This window comes from Lepisosteus oculatus, chromosome 14, assembly GCF_040954835.1.
Source record: "Lepisosteus oculatus isolate fLepOcu1 chromosome 14, fLepOcu1.hap2, whole genome shotgun sequence".
NCBI classification, from domain to species: Eukaryota; Metazoa; Chordata; class Actinopteri; order Semionotiformes; family Lepisosteidae; genus Lepisosteus; species Lepisosteus oculatus.
Window position 1 is genome coordinate 59,811,335 of NC_090709.1, and position 17,479 is coordinate 59,828,813.

Sequence of the window (17,479 nt, forward strand, 5' to 3'; positions counted from 1 at the left end):
GGCCCTGACAACCACCCCTCCACTCTCTGCATAAAGCAGTGTCTTCATGCCCTGATTTCCCACCCCTGCCACTCTCTGCGTTAACCCCTGTCGTATGGCCCTGTCACCCACCCCTCCACTCTCTGCATAAAGCATTGTCGTCAAGCCCTGAAATCCAACCTCCTCCACTCTCTGCGTAAAACAGTGTCGTGAAGCCCTGACATCCCAACCCCGCCACTCTCTGCGTAAAGCAGTATCGTCAGGCCCTGACATCTCACCCCTGCCACTCTCTGCCTAAAGACGTGTCGTATGGCCCTGACACCCACCCCTCCACTCCCTGCGTTAAGCGGTGTTCTCAGGTACTGACATCCGACCTCCTCCACTCTCTGCAGAAAGCACTGTCGTATGGTCCTGACATCCCACCCTTGCAACTCACTGCGTAAATCAGTGTCGTATGTCCCTGATACCCACCCCTCCACTCTCTGCATAAAGCAGAGTCGTCAAGCCCTGACATTCCACCCCTCCACTCTCTGCGTAAAGCAGTATCGTCAGGCCCTGACATCACACCCCTGTAACTCTCTGCGTAAAGAAGTGTCGTATGGCCCTGATACCCACCCCTCCACTCTCTGCGTCAAGCAGTGTTGTCAGGCCCTGATACCCACCCCTCCACTCTCTGCGTTAAGCAGTGTTGTCAGGCCCTGACATCCCAACCCTGCCACTCTCTGCGTAAAGAAGTGTCGTATGGCCCTGACATCCCAGCCTCGCCACTCTCTGCATAATGCAGTGTCGTTAAGCCCTGACATCCCAACCCCGCTCTCTGCTTAAAGCAGAATCGTCAGGCTCTGACGTCCCAACCCCGCCACTCTCTGCGTAAAGCAGTGTCTTCATGCCCTGATTTCCCACCCCTGCCACTCTCTGCGTTAACCCTCTCGTACGGCCCTGACACCCACCCCTCCACTTTCTGCATAAAGCAGTGTCGTCAAGCCCTGAAATCCCACCTCCTCCACTCTCTGTGTAGAGCAGTATCGTCAGGCCCTGACATCACACATCTGTAACTCTCTGCGTAAAGAAGTGTCGTATGGACCTGCCATCCCACCCCCGCCACTCTCTGCATAAAGCAGTGTTGTCAAGACATGACATCCCACACCCGCCACTCTCTGCATAAAGTAGTATCGTCAGGCCCTGACATCCCACCCCGCCACTCTCTGCGTAAGCAGTATCGTCAGGCCCTGACATCCCACCCCCGCCACTCTCTGCGTAAAGCACTGTCGTATGGCCCTGACATCCAACCCCGCCACACTCTGCATAAAGCAGTTTCGTCAGGCCCTGACATCCCACCCCTGCCACTCTCTGCATAAAGCAGTTTCATCAGGCCCTGACATCCCACCCCTGCCACTCTCTGCGTAAAGAAGTGTCGTATGGCCTTAAAATCCCACCCCCGCCACTCTCTGCATAATGCAGTGTCGTTAAGCCCTGACATCCCACCCCCGCCACTCTCTGCATAAAGTAGTATCATCAGGCCCTGACATCCCACCCCGCCACTCTCTGAATAAAACAGTGTCGTAAAGCACTGACATCCCAACCCCGCCACTCTCTGCGTAAAGCAGTTTCCTCAGGCCCTGACATTCCACCCCTGCCACTCTCTGCCTAAAGACGTGTCGTATGGCCCTGACACCGACCCCTCCACTCCCTGCGTTAAGCAGTGTTGTCAGGCCCTGATATCCACCCCTCCACTCTCTGCGTTAAGCAGTGTTGTCAGGCCCTGACATCCCACCCCTGCCACTCTCTGCGTAAAGAAGTGTCGTATGGCCTTGAAATCCCACCCCCGCCACTCTCTGCATAAAGCAGTATGGTCAGGCCCTGCCACCCCCGCCACTCTCTGCCTAAAGATGTGTCGTATGGCCCTGAGACCCACCCCTCCACTCTCTGCATAAAGCACTGTCGTATGGCCCTGACATCCCACCCCTGCCACTCTCTGCCTAAAGACGTGTCGTATGGCCCTGACACCCACCTCTACACTCCTTGTTTTAAGCAGTGTAGTCAGGCCCTGACATCCCACCACCAGAACTCTCTGCGTAAAGCACTGTCGTATGGCCCTGACATCCCACCGCCACCACACTCTGCGTAAACCAGTGTCGTATGGCTCTGACACCCCACCCACACCACTCTCTGTGTAAAGCAGTGTCATATGGCCCTGACACGCACCCTTCCACTCTCTGCTTTTAGCAGTGTTGTCATGCCCTGGCATCCCACCACCAGAACTCTCTGCGTAAAGCACTGTCGTATGGCCCTAACGTCCAACCTTCGCCACTCTCTGCGTAAAGGAGTATTGTCAGGCCCTGACACCGACCCCTCCACTCTCAGCGTAAAACAGTATCATCAGGCCCTTACATCCCACCCCTGTCAATCTCTGCGTAAAGCACTGTCGTATGGCCCTTTCATTAAAGCCTCGTCACTCACTGCGTAAAGTACTATCGTATGGCCATGAGACCAATCTCTCCACTCTCTGCGTAAAGAATTTTCGTATGACCCTGACACCCACCACTCCACTGCCTGCATAAGGCAGGGTTGTCAAGCCCTGACATCCCACCCCCACCACTCTTTGCGTAAAGGAGTATCGTTAGGCCCTGACATCCCACCCCCGCCACTCTCTGTGTAAAGCACTGTCGTATGGCCGTGTCATCCAAGCCTCGCCACTCATTGCGTAAAGCACTGTCGTATGGCCCTGATACCAATCCCTCCACTTTTTGCGTAAGGAATTATCGCATGGCCCTGACACCCACCATTCCACTCTCTGCGTAAAGCAGTATCGTCAGGCCCTGACATCCCACCCTCAACACTCTCTCCGTAAAGAATTGTCGTATGGCCCTAACACCCACCAATCCACTCTCTGCATAAAGCAGTTTCGTCAGGCCCTGACATCCCACCCCTGCCACTCTCTGCATAAAGCAGTTTCGTCAGGCCCTGACATCCCACCCCTGCCACTCTCTGCATAAAGCAGTGTCGTCAGGCCCTGACATCCCATCCCAACCACTCTCTGTGTAAAGAAGTGTCGTATGGCCCTGACACCCACCCCTCTACTCTCTGCATAAAGCAGTCTCATCAAGCCCTGACATCCCACCCCCGCCACTCTCTGCGTAAAGCACTGTCGTATGGCCCTGACACCAATCTCTCCACTCTGTGCGTAAAGAATTGTTGCATGGCCCTGACACTCACCACTCCACTCTCTGCATAAAGCAGTGTCGTCAAGCCCTGACATCCCACCCCCACCACTTTCTCCGTAAAGCAGTATCGTCAGGCCCTGACATCCCACCCTCACCACTCTCTGCGTAAAGAATTGTCGTATGGCCCTATCACCCACCGCTCTACTCTCTGCATAAAGCAGTCTCTGACATCCCACCCCTGCCACTCTCTGCGTAAAGTACTGTCCTATGGCCGTGACATCCAACCCCGCCACTCTCTGCGTAAAGCAGTTTCGTCAGGCCCTGAGATCCCACCCCTGCCACTCTCTGCATAAAGCAGTGTCGTCAGACCCTGACATCCCACCCCTGCCACTCTCTGCATTAGAAGTGTCGTATGGCCCTGACACCCACCCCTCCACTCTCTGCATAAAACAGTGTCGTCAAGCCCTGAAGTCCCACCCCCGCCACTCTCTGCGTAAAGCACTGTCTTATGGACCTGACATCCAACCCCCTGTACTCACTGCGTAAAGCACTGTCATATGGCCTTGACACCAATCTCTCTACTCTTTGCGTAAAGATTTGTCGCATGGCCCTGACACCCACCACTCAACTCTCTGCATAAAGCAGTGTCTTCATGCCCTAACATCCCACCCTCACCACTCTCTGCGTAAAGAATTGTCGTATGGCCCTATCACCCACCCCTCTACTCTCTGCATAAAGGAGTGTCTTATGGCCCTGACATCTCAACTCCACCACTCTGTGCATAAAGCAGTGTCGTCAAGCTCTGACATCCTACCCCTGCCACTATCTGTGTAAAGCAGTGTCTTATGGCCCTGACATCCCACCCCCGCCACTCTCTGCGTAAAGAATTGTCGTATGGCCCTATGACCCACCCCTCTACTCTCTGCATAAAGCAGTCTCATGAGGCCCTGACATCCCACCCCCGCCACTCTCTGCGTAAAGCACTGTCGTATGGCCCTGACACCAATCCCTCCACTTTCTGCGTAAAGAATTTTCACATGGCCCTGACACCCACCATTCCACTCTCTGCTTAAAGCAGTATCGTCAGGCCCTGACATCCCACCCCCGCCACTCTCTGCGTAAAGGACTGTCATATGGCCCTGACATCCAACCCCGCCACTCTCTGCGTAAAGCAGTTATGTCAGGCCCTGATATCCCACCCCTGCCACTCTCTGCGTAAAGAAGTGTCGTATGGCCCTGACACCCACCCCTCCAATCTCTGCATAAAACAGTGTCGTCAAGCCTTGACATCCCACCCCCGCCACTCTCTGCGTAAAGCACTGTCTTATGGCCCTGACATCCAACCCCCGCCACTCTCTGCGTAAAGAAGTGTCGTATGGACTGACACCCACCCCTCCACTCTCTGCATAAAGCGGTCTCATCAGGCCCTGATATCCCACCCCCACCACTCTCTCCGTAAAGCACTGTCGAATGACCCTAACATCGAACCCCTCCACTCTCTGCGTAAAGCAGTTTCGTCAGTCCCTGACATCCCACCCCTGTCACTCTCTGCCTAAAGAAGTGTCGTATGGCCCTGACACCCACCCCTCCACTCTCTGCGTTAAGCAGTGTTGTCAGGCCCTGACATCCCACCCCCGCCACTCTCTGCATAAAGCAGTGTCGTCAAGCTCTGATATCCTACCCCTGCCACTATCTGTGTAAAGCAGTGTCTTATGGCCCTGACATCCCTCCCCCGCCACTCACTGCGTTAAGCAGTGTCGTATGGCTCTGACACCAATCCCTCCACTTTCTGCGTAAAGAATTTTCGGATGGCCCTGACACCCACCATTCCACTCTCTGCGTAAAGCAGTATCGTCAGGCCCTGACATCCCACCCTCACCACTCTCTCCGTAAAGAATTGTTGTATGGCCCTAACACCCACCCCTCCACTCTCTGCATAAAGCAGTCTCATCAGGCCCTGACATCTCACCCCCACCACTCTCTGCGAAAAGCACTGTCGTATGGCCCTGACATCTGTAAGAAAACCGGCTCAGGGACGCCAAATATGTAATCATAGTGGCTCTCTGAAGTCAACAGTTCTGTAGGGTTTGGGCATTTACTGAGACAATTATTAATTGAAGCAGTAAATCACAAAGTTGATTCTTTTAATGGCTTTAGAATCCAATCATGCGACATAACTCGAACAACGCACACACACAGGTACTAATACACGAGGATACATTTATTAATACATAGGATATGCATATAAAACTAACAGATCTTACCGAGAGGGTTATCAGAATACAAAATGTATATATTCAGTCAGTTACAAAGTGTTACACATATCAAGAGGACATACGTTCAGTATATCATTCATTTAGACCGTTTCGTAAAGTGATCTTGGTTACAACTTCTACATTAGATACTCAAAACAAGTACATAACTCTTAGGAATTAAATTGATATCAACTGGTTTGGATAACAATTGAATTCTTGAGCTGTAATGCAGTGAAGTTGAATACTCATCCAATCTCTGGGGATTCAGATCTCCTGCGGGCACAAAGAAACAGTTGCAGGTTGTTGCTGTCCAATCCGCGCTCTCTGGCTCGGTGCCAGGCTGTGTTGTGCGGCTTGCGACGGTGCGCTGCAGATGCTCACTGACCGGCTAGTTAGTGTTGGCTTTAACTAGCCAAGTTTGTGCACAGGAGAAAAGATGACTGTGGGTCCCAGCAAGTCGGGAAGAGGACCGGTTCGTTCCTGATGAAGAGCTAGTTCTGAATAGTGATTCAGCTGTCCACAGTTCTGACCTGTTGATGAAGCTTGCTGCTGGTGCTAACCTCGGGTGGATTCTCTGGTTACTCTCTGGCAACCTCCACTCTAGACTCTTAGAACAAAGGAAAGTTCTGGCACTCAGACACACTGGCCGTTCCGTGGTTGTCCGGGCTGAGTCTCAGGATGGTCAGGAGGTGCGCTGCGAGAATGTCCTGCCCTTGGGAGCCTTCTGCTCCTGGGCCGTCCTGCCCTGGAATTCTCCTTTGAATTCCCTTTAGAAAAGTCCACAGAATTCTCCACTGAATCCCTTCTGAATCTCACTGAATCTTGCTCTCTCAGGCTCTCTGTGTTGCCTGTTTTTACCTGGAGGAACTTCAGCTCGTTGATTGGCTGAAAGTTCCATGGGCATCAGAGTCCCACGTGGGTTACTCGGCCCTACCAGTCCCTGATTGGTTGATCAAGGTGAGATATGAGTCACTTACTCCTGACACCTAGGAATGCAGTCCAGATGTCCATCTGGCACTCCCTAGACAGATAGGCGCCAATGGATGACCATTGATCATGATAGCCAGGCTTAGCTAAGTGCATCCCCCTTTGGGAGCTGTCCTTTTCAAAGGAACCCTAAATCAGCTTGCATGAATAGTTTCTCTGTGGCTGCACCACAGAGATGAACAGAGAAATGGGGCCTCATTTGGGAAGGCTCAGAACACTTAATTCTTTCTTATTAATAAGCCTCGCCGCTACATATCCCCCCTTTTTAAAGGTCACGAGGTCCTGAGGCGTTGTTTCCTTTAAAACAAAACAGAGTTAAGTGATGTCCCTTGTGTCACGGACGTCCAAAGGGACTAACCGTGGGGAGCCGGAGAGCAGAAAAAGACCCATATGCGTAGCGGCGAGACGGGAAAAAGGCCCGGGCTCATTAGTGCAAAGAGTTCAGGAATGCCGTATAGAAACCTATGCCCTCAGGGAGCGGACGTGGGGCGCCCTGGTGCTAGGCGGGTCTCAGGACATCCGAACATCAATGCTGAGTGAGGACAGAGTGCAAGACCCGGAAATATATAGCCCAAGGGAAAGAGAGGGACAGGAAGGACAGCAGACCGGAAACTAGGGACAGGACAGAGAAGGAGCGCCCCCTGGCTGCAGAGGGCGTGACACCTTGCCATTAGAACATTAACCTTAAATGTCCACATTACTCCACGAGAATTCATACTGGAACCAGCATTGGGTACAAACAGGATGAATAACATCTGGAGTATGTATAAACACGGTAGGAGACATTATCTAAGTCTAGGAATTACACATCAGGAAGTTCACTGTCAATATCTGATACCTCTGTAGTAGATATTTGGGGAGAAGTCACTTCCTTTCTTTTGACATGCTACCTTTGACTCATTCGTGCTACCCGGAGTACATCTTGATGTGAGAGTACAGCATTCAGAGTACACTGTCAGTCATGATCCAGCTACCCAGCAGCAGTATTACAATAACAACGGTTCCTGTTCCCAGCCCCCCTGATGACCCACGGCACCTGTGTTGGGTATCTGCTAGGGTGATTTGGAGGTTTGTTCCATTAAAGCAAACTCAACTACCTGTACCTCTTCAGGGCTTACTGTTTCTTGGATTTCTATCCAATTCAATAGTGTGGCACCTGAAGGCATCCACGACCTCAAGTTTGGTCTTATGTTGTCTGGTTCTAGACAGTACAGTGTTAAGTTCAAGCTGTACTTGGCCTCCTCGGGAACTTACAGGAAAACTGTTTGATTAGGTAGCTGCATTGTGGTAGCTGTATCATGCCTGTCACAAGTCATGGTGACAGTTAAATGTGGTGTGCTGACCAGCCATTTACTTCCCACCTGCTCTTCATGGGGTTCATTAACCTCCCTCTGCTCGTTAGTAGCTTTACACCCTTCATTGGTGAATCGTTTAGACACAGCCAATGGATAGCTTTGGTAGCCATACCCATCTCAAGATTTGGAACCCAATTCAATCTTGGATTGCCTTCTGGGTGAGCTATGATCAATGGGGTTAATGTCACATACTCCTCTACGGAGAAGAGTGGAATCAAGTGGGTTGGGAATTGTGCCATAGCTAGGCTGGCTACAGTGGCACTAAACTCCCTTAACAGGTCTTGTGTCAACATTCTGGCCTGTTGCACACAAGCATAAACCCACTGTATAACACCAACAATCATGTCCACTGGTTGGGGAATAAGGTTTAACCCTGTTGCATAGGAAGTTGCCTGTAGGGTTTTCCCTAAGCTTTCCAACTTTTGCTGCTGTCGATACAGTCTCTCACTACCCTCTGGCATCTCTGACACCTGCCTTCTTGGGGCAGTCAGGGTGAGAGTGCCAGTAGCACACAAACCTACCAGAAAAAGCAAACGTGCAACAGTGGCGGCAGCAATCAGTCCTCCCAAAAGTCTTTTCGGGTGGCTGATCCCAGTCATCTCCTTCTGAGTGACTGTTGCCTTTCTAAGCTGGCGCAGCGTGTACATGGTGTCTTTCTCAGTATGCCATGTGGCATCTTGGGCACCAACATCCTGGAAATCTGGGGAGATCTGACACAGCTGCTGATGCTGCTCCTCCTTTTCCAGGGCATCTGCTTTTTCGATTTGTTCATGCCTGTGCTCTAGGAACCCTGCAGGGGGCGGTGCAGCGGTGGAGCATGCCTGACCCTCGGCTGAGTGGTCATCTGGAGCACTTGAGTGATCTGGGATTGTTATCCCATTCTCACTGTTCAGGTCCACCCTGCACACCTCCTGATTGAGGAATCCCTCTATCGGCATGTTTACAGTCGTTCGCTGGGCATGGGTGTAAGACACCTGCTCGCTCCCCCCTTCCCTCGCTAGGGGTTCAGGGAGCTGCCCCAGCACTGGGATAGCTAGTTCACTGTCTTTGAACTTACTATCACTCACCAGGCCCATGTCAGTGCAGGCGGGGATTCTGACACCCCTCTTTGCGATGTCCTGCACTGGCAGGCGGGTGACTTGACCATCCAGCTCCAGTCTGGCTGAACCACTGTTGGTCGGACTCAGACTGACAGACTGAGCTGGTGGCTGTAAGAAAACCGGCTCGGCTTTCATTCCCTGTCCCTTCTGGGGGACTGGGTGTGTTGGCAACCCTACCGTTGAGGCAGGAACAATCAGGTCAGTCTCACTCACTACCTGGTAGTTGTGAGAAATAATGTTACATGACTGCAGGTTCCCTGGGTCACAGCAGAGGGAATCGGCATCTGGGATCAGGTGTGTCCACAGCGCAGTAGTCTCAGCGTCCAGCTGGACCTCCTGTCTAACCTGTGAATGTTGCACCAGGGGCACCTGGCGGTGGCCCTGTGACAGCTGCTCAAGCAGATCCTCACTAATAGAGGACCTCTCAGGGCTAAGGGTGAGGGCTACATCACCAACCTGCTCTCCTGCCATCTGGATCCCTTCCACCACTGCAGGGTGGTGGTCCTGACCCCTCTTGGGTGCCAGGGTGCACAGGGAAAGCTCCTTTTCATCGCCAGGTGGGGAGATCTGCTCCTCTTTAGGGATGTAAAAGGTGTGTGCTTTACCTGGTGGATCAGGCGGCTGCTTGGAGCACCGCTCCTGTGGCAGGGAGGCTGTTGTGACCTCAGCCGGCACACGACTTCCCTGTATATCCGGGGAACAAGAAAATATTTTTATTTCTTGTCCAGAGGGAACAGAAGGAATCTCTGCCTAAAGCACCGTCATATGGCCCTGATACCCACCTCTCCACTCTCTGCGTTAAGGAGTGTTGTCAGGCCCTGACATCCCACCCCCGTCACTCTCTGCGTAAAGCAGTATGGTCAGGCTATGACATCCCACCCCCGCCACTCTCTGCCTAAAGCACTGTCATATGACTCTGACACCCACCCCTCCACTCCCTGCGTTATGCAGTGTCTTCATGCCCTGACATCCCACCCTCGCCACTCTCTGTGTAAAGCATTATCATCAGGCCCTGAAATCCCACCCCCGCCACTCTCTGCCTAAAGCACTGTCATATGACTCTGACACCCACCCCTCCACTCTCTGCGTATAGCAGTATCGTCAGGCCCTGACATCCCACCCCTGCCATTCTCTGTATAAACAATTGTCGTATGACCCTGACACCCACACCTCCACTCTCTGCATAAAGCAGTGTCTTCATGCCCAGACATCCCACCCCTGCCACTCTCTGCTTAAAGAAGTGTCGAGTGGCCCTGACACCCACCTCTCATCTCTGTGCGTTAAGCAGTGTTGTCAGGCGCTGACATCCCACCCCTGCAACTCTCTACGTAAATAAGTGTCATATGGCCCTGACATCCCACCCCTCCCATTCTAGCATAAAGCAGTGTCGTTAAGCCCAGACATCCCACCCCCTCCAATCTCTGAGTTAAGCAGTATCGTCAGGCCCTGACATCCCACCCCTGCCACTCTCTGCGTAAAGAAGTGTCGTATGGCCCTGACATCCCACCCTAGCCACTCACTGCGTAAATCAGTGTCGTATGGCCCCAAAACTAATCCCTCCATCTCTCCATAAAGCAGTGTCTTATGGTCCTGACATCCGAACCCCACCGCTCTCTGCGTAAAGCACTGTCGTTTAGCCCTGACATCCCACTCCTGCCACTCTCTGTGTAAAGCACTGTCGTATGGCCCTGACACCCACCCCGCCACTCTCTACGTAAATAAGTGTCGTATGGCCCTGACACCCACCACTCCACTCTCTGCATAAAGCAGTGTCGTCAAGCCCTGACATTCCACCCTTCCACTCTCTGCGTAAAGTAGTATCGTCAGGCCCTGACATCACACCCCAGCCATTTTCTGCTTAAAGACGTGTCGTATGGCCCTGACACCCACCCCTCCACACCCTGCGTTAAGCGGTGTTCTCAGGTACTGACATCACACCCCTGTAACTCTCTGCGTAAAGAAGTGTCGTATGGCTCTGACAACCACCCCTCCACTCTTTGCATAAAGCAGTGTCGTCAAGCCCTGACATCCCAACCCCGCCACTCTCTGCGTAAAGCAGTATCGTCAGGCCCTGACATCCCACCCCTGCCACTCTCTGCGTTAACCCCTGTCGTATGGCCCTGTCACCCACCCCTCCACTCTCTACGTAAATAAGTGTCGTCATGCCCTGACATCCCACCCCCGCCACTCTCTGCTTAATGCGGTATCTTAAGGCCCCAACATCCCAGCCCCTCCACTCTCTACATAAAGCAGTGTCTTATGGCTCTGTCACCCACCCCTCCACTCTCTGCATAAAGCAGGGTCGTCAAGCCCTGATATCCCACCCTCGCCACTCACTGCGTAAAGGAGTATCGTCAGGCCCTGACATCCCGCCCCTGCCATTCTCTGCGTAAAGAAGTGTCGTATGGCCCAGAAATCCCACCCCCGCCACTCTCTGCATAAAGCAGTGTCTTCAAGCCCTGATATCCCACAACTGCCACTCTCTGCGTAAAGGAGTATAGTCAGGCCCTGACATCCCACCCCCACCACTCTCTGCATGAAGCAGTCTCGTCAGGTCCTGACATCCCACCCCCGCCACTCTCTACGTAAAGCAGTATGGTCATGCCCTGAAATCCCACCCCCGCCACTCTCTGCCTAAAGCACTGTCATATGACTCTGACACCCACCCCTCCACTCCCTGCGTTAAGCAGTGTCTTCATGCCCTGACATCCCACCCCCGCCACTCTCTGTGTAAAGCATTATCATCAGGCCCTGAAATCCCACCCCCGCCACTCTCTGCCTAAAGCACTGTCATATGACTCTGACACCCACCCCTCCACTCTCTGCGTATAGCAGTATCGTCAGGCCCAGACATTCCACCCCTGCCACTCTCTGCATGAAGCAGTCTCGTCAGGTCCTGACATCCCACCCCCGCCACTCTCTACGTAAAGCAGTATGGTCATGCCCTGAAATCCCACCCCCGCCACTCTCTGCCTAAAGCACTGTCATATGACTCTGACACCCACCCCTCCACTCCCTGCGTTAAGCAGTGTCTTCATGCCCTGACATCCCACCCCCGCCACTCTCTGTGTAAAGCATTATCATCAGGCCCTGAAATCCCACCCCCGCCACTCTCTGCCTAAAGCACTGTCATATGACTCTGACACCCACCCCTCCACTCTCTGCGTATAGCAGTATCGTCAGGCCCAGACATTCCACCCCTGCCACTCTCTGCGTAAAGAAGTGTCGAGTGGCCCTGACACCCACCTCTCATCTCTGTGCGTTAAGCAGTGTTGTCAGGCGCTGACATCCCACCCCTGCAACTCTCTACTTAAATAAGTGTCATATGGCCCTGGCATCCCAACCCTGCCACTCTCAGCGTAAAGATGTGTCGTATGGCCCTGACATCCCACCTCCGCCACTCTCTGCATGACGCACTGTTATCAAGGCTTGATTTCCCACCCCCGCCACTCTCTGCATAAAGCAGTGTCGTTAAGCCCAGACATCCCACCTCCTCCACTCTCTGCGTAAAGCAGAATCGTCAGGCCCTGACATCACACCCCTATAACTCTCTGCGTAAAGAATTGTCGTATGGCCCTGACATCCCACCCTAGCCACTCACTGCGTAAATCAGTGTCGTATGGCCCCAAAACTAATCCCTCCATCTCTCCATAAAGCAGTGTCTTATGGTCCTGACATCCGAACCCCACCGCTCTCTGCGTAAAGCACTGTCGTTTATCCCTGACATCCCACTCCTGCCACTCTCTGTGTAAAGCACTGTCGTATGGCCCTGACATCTCACCCCTCCACTCTATGCGTAAAGCACTGTCGTATGGCCCTGACACCCACCCCGCCACTCTCTACGTAAATAAGTGTCGTATGGCCCTGACACCCACCACTCCACTCTCTGCATAAAGCAGTGTCTTCACGCCCTGACATCACACCCCTTCCACTCTCTGCGTTAACCCCTGTCGTATGTCCCTGAAAACCACCCCTCCACTCTCTGCATAAAGCAGTGTCGTCAAGCCCTGACATTCCACCCTTCCACTCTCTGCGTAAAGTAGTATCGTCAGGCCCTGACATCACACCCCAGCCATTTTCTGCTTAAAGACGTGTCGTATGGCCCTGACACCCACCCCTCCACACCCTGCGTTAAGCGGTGTTCTCAGGTACTGACATCACACCCCTGTAACTCTCTGCGTAAAGAAGTGTCGTATGGCTCTGACAACCACCCCTCCACTCTTTGCATAAAGCAGTATCGTCAGGCCCTGACATCCCACCCCTGCCACTCTCTGCATTAACCCCTGTCGTATGGCCCTGTCACCCACCCCTCCACTCTCTGCATAAAGCATTGTCGTCAAGCCCTGACATCCCAACCCCGCCACTCTCTGCGTAAAGCAGTATCGTCAGGCCCTGACATCCCACCCCTGCCACTCTCTGCCTAAAGATGTGTCGTATGGCCCTGACACCCACCCCTCCACACCCTGCGTTAAGCGGTGTTCTCAGGTACTGACATCACACCCCTGTAACTCTCTGCGTAAAGAAGTGTCGTATGGCCCTGACATCCACCCCTCCTCTCTCTGCGTCAAGCAGTGTTGTCAGGCCCTGATACCCACCCCTCCACTCTCTGCGTTAAGCAGTGTTGTCAGGCCCTGACATCCCAAACCTGCCACTCTCTGCCTAAAGACGTGTCGTATGGCCCTGACACCGACCCCTCCACTCTCTGCGTTAAGCAGTGTTGTCAGTCCCTGATACCCACCCCTCCACTCTCTGCGTTAAGCAGTGTTGTCAGGCCCTGACATCCCAACCCTGCCACTCTCTGCGTAAAGAAGTGTCATATGGCCCTGACATCCCAGCCTTGCCACTCTCTGCTTAAAGCAGAATCGTCAGGCTCTGACATCCCAACCCCGCCACTCTCTACGTAAATAAGTGTCGTATGGCCCTGACACCCACCCCTCCACTCTCTGCGTAAAGCAGTGTCGTCAAGCCCTGAAATCCCACCTCCTCCACTCTCTTTGTAGAGCAGTATCGTCAGGCCCTGACATCACACCCCTGTAACTCTCTCCGTAAAGAAGTGTCGTATGGACCTGCCAACCCACCCCCGCCACTCTCTGCATAAAGCAGTGTTGTCAAGACATGACATCCCACACCCGCCACTCTCTGCATAAAGCAGTTTCATCAGGCCCTGACACCCACCCCGCCACTCTCTGCGTAAAGCAGTATCGTCAGGCCCTGACATCCCACCCCCGCCACTCTCTGCGTAAAGCACTGTCGTATGGCCCTGACATCCAACCCCGCCACTCTCTGCATAAAGCAGTTTCGTCAGGCCCTGACATCCCACCCCTGCCACTCTCTGCATAAAGCAGTTTCATCAGGCCCTGACATCCCACCCCTGCCACTCTCTGCGTAAAGAAGTGTCGTATGGCCTTAAAATCCCATCCCCGCCACTCTCTGCATAAAGCAGTATCGTCAAGCCCTGACATCCCACCCCTGCCACACTCTGCATAAAGAAGTGTCGTATGGCCCTGACATCCCACCCCCTCCACTCTCTGCGTTAAGCAGTGTTGTCAGGCCCTGACATCCCACCTCTGCCACTCTCTGTATAAAGCAGTGTCGTCAAACCCTGACATTCCACCCCTCCACTCTCTGCCTTAAGCAGTGTTGTCAGGCCCTGAAATCCCGCCCCTGCCACTCTCTGCGTAAAGAAGTGTCGTACGGCCCAGACATCCCAGCCCCGCCACTCTCTGCATAAAGTAGTATCGTAAGGCCCTGACATCCCACCCCGCCACTCTCTGCCTAAAGACATGTCGTATGGCCCTGACACCCACCTCTCTACTCCTTGTGTTAAGCAGTGTTGTCAGGCCCTGACACCCACCCCTCTACTCTCTGCGTTAAGCAATGTTGTCAGGCCCTGACATCCCACCCCTGCCACTCTCTGCGAAAAGAAGTGTCGTATGGCCTTGAAATCCCACCCCCGCCACTCTCTGCATAAAGCAGTTTCGTCAAGCCCTGACATCCCACCCCTGCCACACTCTGCGTAAAGAAGTGTCGTATGGCCCTGACACCCCCCCCTCCATTCTCTCCGTTAAGCAGTGTAGTCAAGCCCTGACATCCCACCCCCTCCACTCTCTACGTAAAGCAGTATCGTCAGGCCCAGACATTCCACCCCTGCCACTCTCTGCGTAAAGAAGTGTCGTATGGCCCTTACACCAACTCCTCCACTCTGTGCTCTAAGCAGTGTTGTCAGGCCCTGACTTCCTACCCCTGCCACTCTCTGCGTAAAGAAGTGTCGTATGGCCCTGACATCCTGCCCCCGCCACTGTCTACATAAATAAGTGTCGTATGGCCCTGACACCGGCCCCACCACTCTCTGCGTTAAGCAGTGATGTCAGCCCTGACATCCAACCCCCGCCACTGTCAACGTAAAGTAGTGTCGTATGGCCCTGACACCCACTTCTCCACTCCTTGCATAAAGCAGTCTCATCAGGCCCTGACATTCCACCCCCGCCACTCTCTGCGTAAAGCACTGTCATATGGCCCTAAAATCCAACCCTCGCCACTCTCTGCATAAAGCAGTGTCTTCAAGCCCTGACATCCCACCCCACCACTCTTTGGATAAAGCAGTGTCGTCATGCCCTGACATCCCACTCCCACCACTGTCTGCGTAAAGCAGTATCTTCAGGTCCTGACATCCTACCCCCGCCACTCTTGCATAAATATTTGTCGCATGGACTTGACACCCACCCCTCCACTCTCTGCATAAAACAGTGTCGTCAAGCCCTGACATCCCACACCCGCCAATCTCTACGTAAAGCAATGTCGTTTGGGCTTGACATTCAACCCCCGCCATTCTCTACGTAAAGAAGGGTGGTATGGCCCTGACATCCCACCCCCGCCACTCTCTGAGTAAAGCGGTATCGTCAGGCCATGACATCCCACCCCTCCACTCTCTGCGTTAAGCAGTGTTTTCAGGCTCTGACATCCCACCCCCGCAAATCTCTGCATGAAGCAGTGTTGTCAAACCCTGTAATCCCACCCCTCCACTCTTTGCATAAAGCAGTCTCATCAGGCCCTGACATCCCACCCCCACCACTCTCTGCATAAAGCACTGTCATATGGCCCTAACATCCAACCCTCGCCACTCTCTGCGTAAAGCAGTGTCTTCAAGCCCTGACATCCCACCCCCTCCACTCTCTGCATAAAGCAGTATCGTCAGGTCCTGACATCCCACCCCTGTTACTCTCTGCGTAAAGAAGTGTCGTATTGCCCTGACACCCACCCCACCACTCTTTGCATAAAGCAGTTTCGTCATGCCCTGACATCCAACCCCCACCATTCTCTGCGTAAAGCAGTATCGTCAGGCCCTGACATCCCACCCCCGCCACTCTCTGCATAAAGAAGTGTCGTACGGCCCTGACAGCCACCCCTGCCACTATCTGTGTAAAACGGTGTCTTATGGCCCTGACATCCCACCTCCGCCAGTCTCTGCGTAAAGCACTGTCGTATGGCCCTGACATCCCACCGCCACCACACTCTGCGTAAACCAGTGTCGTATGGCTCTAACGTCCAACCTTCGCCACTCTCTGCGTAAAGGAGTATTGTCAGGCCCTGACACCCACCCCTCCACTCTCAGCGTAAAACAGTATCATCAGGCTCTTACATCCCACCCCTGTCAATCTCTGCATAAAGCACTGTCGTATGGCCCTTTCATTAACGCCTCGTCACTCACTGCGTAAAGTACTATCGTATGGCCCTGAGACCAATCTCTCCACTCTCTGCGTAAAGAATTGTCGTATGACCCTGACACCCACCACTCCACTGCATGCATAAAGCAGGGTCGTCAAGCCCTGACATCCCACCCCCACCACTCTTTGCGTAAAGGAGTATCGTTAGGCCCTGACATCCCACCCCCGCCACTCTCTCTGTAAAGCACTGTCGTATGGCCCTGTCATCGAAGCCTCGCCACTCATTGCGCAAAGCACTGTCGTATGGCCCTGACACCCACCATTCCACTCTCTGCATAAAGCAGTCTCATCAGGCCCTGACATCTCACCCCCACCACTCTCTGCGTAAAGCACTGTCGTATGGCCCTGACATCTGTAAGAAAACCGGCTCAGGGACGCCAAATATGTAATCATAGTGGCTCTCTGAAGGCACCAGTTCTGTAGGGTTTGGGCATTTACTGAGACAATTATTAATTGAAGCAGTAAATCACAAAGTTGATTCTTTTAATGGCTTTAGAATCCAACCATGCGACATAACTCAAACAACGCACACACACAGGTAGTAATACACGAGGATACATTTATTAATACATAGAATATGCATATAAAACTAACAGATCTTACCGAGAGGGTTATCAGAATACAAAAGGTATATATTCAGTCAGTTACAAAGTGTTACACATATCAAGAGGACATACGTTCAGTATATCATTCATTTAGACCGTTTCGTAAAGTGATCTTGGTTACAACTTCTACATTAGATACTCAAAACAAGTACATAACTCTTAGGAATTAAATTGATATCAACTGGTTGGGATAACAATTGAATTCTCGAGCTGTAATGCAGTGAAGTTGAATACTCATCCAATCTCTGGGGATTCAGATCTCCTGCGGGCACAAAGAAACAGTTGCAGGCTGCTGCTGTCCAATCCGCGC